This window comes from Pseudorca crassidens, chromosome 13 (assembly GCF_039906515.1).
Source record: "Pseudorca crassidens isolate mPseCra1 chromosome 13, mPseCra1.hap1, whole genome shotgun sequence".
NCBI classification, from domain to species: Eukaryota; Metazoa; Chordata; class Mammalia; order Artiodactyla; family Delphinidae; genus Pseudorca; species Pseudorca crassidens.
The window spans coordinates 63,614,106-63,618,227 of NC_090308.1; the positions used below are offsets into that span (position 1 = coordinate 63,614,106).

Here is a 4,122-nt window from a genome sequence, read left to right on the forward strand (position 1 = left end):
AAATTCTGGGTCCCATTTTAAATTCTATAAGTGGTTACTTTTATATTTTTCAAATACATTCCATAATTTTCATTTTTTAATTTTTGGAATGCATTTTGAAGTAGTATCTTTTCCATCCTTTTTCTTTTCTTTTTTTACATGCTCTTCTAATCTGATTCCTATTCAGTATTAAAATGTAAAACTTGGTTTCAGTGCTCACCATCAGTGAACATATGTTCCTCATTCTTGAACTATTAATTTTACTTTATGTCTTGTTAGCTTAGCTTCTATTTTCAAGAAATTGTTTTCAAGAAGTGTATATGAATAATCTATTTTCTGTGGCCTTAGTTACATGTTATTTTTCCTTTTATGTTTGTTAATATTTGCTTCACTTTATTTTTTCTGTTTATAAATTCTTAGGTGAATAATTTCTGTGTAGGCTTGATATGTGAATCAGGTATGGTATACAATGTATACTTGTCTGGTTTGTTGACTTGGGTGGTTATAAAATATTTTTGGATTAAGAGCTGGAATAGAGTGTGATGTGCACAGCTCTTGGTCTACTCCCAGAGTGCACTGCATTCAAGGCAGCTCCATCCTACTATAAGCCTGCTCTGCTTCCTTTACTGTTGGTCTCCATGAGGTGCATCCTCAGAGGATGTGGTGTGGGACTCCCAGTCAGTATTCCCTCCATCTAACCCTTGGCTGCCTCATACTTCCAGAGACTCTGAGATGATGAGTAAAGGTGGGTTTAGATAAAGTTCTACACTTGCTCCAGATTCTGGCATTAGATTTTTCATCCATCTCTTCAGAACATAAATGTTAACATAGTATAAAAGGTATGGATTTTAGCTTTCTTTCTGAGTTCTCAGGGGTTTTTTGTTTTGGGTTTTTTTTTTTTTTTCATGGAAAATTAGGAGATGCTGTGTTGTACCCTCCTATAAAGATACTATTTAAATATAAGAATACAAGTCTACTTTAAAAGGAAATTCATATTTAATCTTAGAAAAATAGATGTATCAGACCGTAAGAATCCAGAGAAGAGAGAGAGCAGGTGGGGGAGAAATGTCAATGTGGGGGAAGGAATGTTGCAGCTGCTTTTTGGCATTTAGCAGAAAGTAGATAATGCTTGTGACAATAACAGCAACACACACTGGAAATGACAGGGCCATATTTCAAGAATTGTACCTGAAAAAATCTTTAGATAGGAAAAATAAAGTAAATAATTACTAAAAAGAGAAATGAGAGGTAATTAATGAACTGGAAAATAATTATTCATAGGCTTTTGCCTCTGTTTTTTACATACTTGCTCATATTAATTGACTACAATATGCTAAGTACTTATAAGCAATATTTCATTTCCACAATAATATTATGAAATGGCTGTAACTGCTCTGTTCTATAGGTGAGGAACATACAGTTAAAATAATTTGCTTAAGGTCACAGAGCTGCCTTCATTTCCTGTCTATGATCTGAAGCAACGGACTGTGTCCTCTTCCATAGTCAGACTGACTCTTTCCACCTGGTAAAGTTAATTTTGAAAATATTGTTTATTAAATATAAAATGAAGTTATAAAGCATATATTTTATTTAAGTGTAAATGTAAAATGTGTGTTTGACAGGATTATGTTGTATATTTACACTCTTCTCACTCATGTAACCAAAGTAAATATAATTGTCAGGTCCTTCCTGATTATTCTAGAACAAATAATCACCTGTTGCCAGCCCTCCTAGGTGAAGATATACTTGCCTGAGAAACTGAAGAATATCTCTTGGACTTTCTTAGAAACTAGACTAGGTTTCTTAGAAACTAGACTAACACTAGATTATTTCACAGCTAGAGGAAGGGTAGAAATATTATTAAGGTAGATATTAACTTTGTAAGGGCAGTAGGTACTAAGCTGTAGTTCAATTGCTACAACAATTGTAGTTGTCAATTGCTCTGATTACTCATATTAGTTTAACATGAGTTTGGCAGCTCTACTTAATTATTAACCTTAATGTGGAGGAGTTGATGATACTACTTTAAGAGTTTTGGCTGGAAAATGACCTTGGCATGCATCAAGAACTCCTTGGCCTGCCAAGAAGTGCAATGTTAACACCCATATAATGAATTATAATAAGCTGGTTATGTGCAACATGCCCATATTTGTCCTTGAAACTCTCTAAACCAAACATAAAATCAAGGCCATTAGGAATACATTGAACATCTTTGGGAGAGTGAAAATCAAACTCTTTATGTAGTGTAATTTCCACTTCCATACATATGGAATACAATGTGGGACTTCTGGAGCGGGCTGCCGCGGGCTCGGGCTCAGGGGCAGGCTTGACTGCACGGCCGGGGATCTGCGTCCGCCGGCGGGCTAACTTCTTTGGCTTCGTGAGACCCCAGCCAGGACGCCAGTCCCCTCCAGAATGAAGGTCTTCCTGCCGGTGCTGCTGGCTGCCCTCCTGGGTGTGGAGCGAGCCCACTCCCTGGTGTGCTTCTCTTGCGTGAATAAGAACAGCAACTGGTACTGCCTGAAGCCCACCGTCTGCTCCGATACAGACAACTACTGTGTGAGCATCTCTGCATCCGCTGTTATCGGGAACGTGGTGGACTTTGGCTACACCCTGAACAAGGGCTACTCCCCATTCTGCCCCATCCCGAGCGTCAATCTCCGTGTGGCGTCCGTGGACACCCGCTGCTGCCAGAGCTTCCTGTGCAACATCAGTGCGGCCGACCGTGGGCTGCGGGCCAGCGCCGCTGTGCTGGGCCTCGGGCTCCTGCTCAGCCTGCTGTCGGCCCTGCTACGATTTGGCCCCTTACCCCCGGGACCCTGTGCCCGGCCCAGACTCCCAAAGCTCAGGAAAAAGGAAAGCCCAGCTCCTCCCAGACCCAAGAGGATCTCGAAGCCTCCTCCCCTAGACTCCTCCCCCTGCAGAGCCCACTGTCTAGACCCTGGGTCCCCACAGGCAGGCCTGCCCTCTGCACCCACACACCTGCCGGCTACCCTTACTTCCCGGTCAGCCTTCCAGGGGAACCTGGGAACGGAGCCTGAGGGCCCCAGAGTCAGAACCACGTCCCAGGGACATGCTGGGAGGGGCACCTGATCCCAGGCCTGACCCCGTCCACACCCTGTCCGCCCGCAGGTGCGGAAGACGTGCTGTGTGGAGAGGCGCTGGTCCGTGTGTCCTGCTAGGCACGGGTGAGTGTGTGGCCAGGTCTCGGCCTGTGTCGGGGGGCGGGGATGGGAGTAAGCGTCAGGATCCCGGCATCCGCAGCCCCTAGAGCCCCAAGCGCCAGCACAGAACCCCTTTCCCCTGGCATCTCTGCACACCTCATTTCACTCACTTCGAGGACAGCCTTTAGGAAGACATGCCTTCCACTGTCCCCAGGTCTAGACTGCTGACCCAGGAATCTGCTCCCAGCCCGAAATCCAGCTGCTCTCGGGCCCCCTCCCTCCACCGCCACAGTGGAGCCCTCCTGCTGCTTTGCTGCCTCCAATAAACACAGATGTTCCCACCACCCCCCCCCCCAAAAATGTGGGACTTCTAGCAAATGTGCTCTGTCCGTAACTGGCCAAGTATTATTCAACACTGAGCACCTCTAGGTGTCAGATGACATAAGGGACGCAGTCTTACCATTGGGGTAAGGTTCCTATACCTGAGCAGCAGTGAATCCATTGGTAGGGATGGAGCTTTGAATCAGGGATGCAGATTTTAAATTTGTTTTGCTTTCTTCTGTGTTTGATATAGAGGCTCTACCTTCCTAATAGTCTTAAGCGGGAAGGGAGATCTAGTTATCAGGCTAAGGGCAAAACATTTTTTCTTGAAATTTCTACAGAAAGATATTTCTCTACACACTTTTCTTCCTATCACCTCTTTCCATGTGAACACCCTGGAAAATAATACACAGATGATACAAAGAATGATTCAGAGATGCCTTGCTTTTCCTTAACCTTAGTTTAGAAAATATGTTCTGAAGTCTAATGGTCAAACTGGGAAGCCAAATATTAGGCAAAAGTGTGCTCTCTTACACAGGTGGTTGTACTTCCCTATCTCATCACATTGACCCTGGATTTAATGAGGAGTGGAGATGGAAAGGAAGAAAGGAAAGAAATCAATGCATTTTCCACACTAGCAGCTGGTGTGCATATTACC

General features: G+C 43.8%; 1 pseudogene; it reads left to right on the top strand.

Moving 5' to 3' along the window:
* The first annotated feature begins 2,321 nt into the window (after positions 1–2,321).
* Positions 2,322–3,087, top strand: LOC137205038 (lymphocyte antigen 6E pseudogene; annotated as a pseudogene).
* The last annotated feature ends 1,035 nt before the right edge of the window (positions 3,088–4,122 follow it).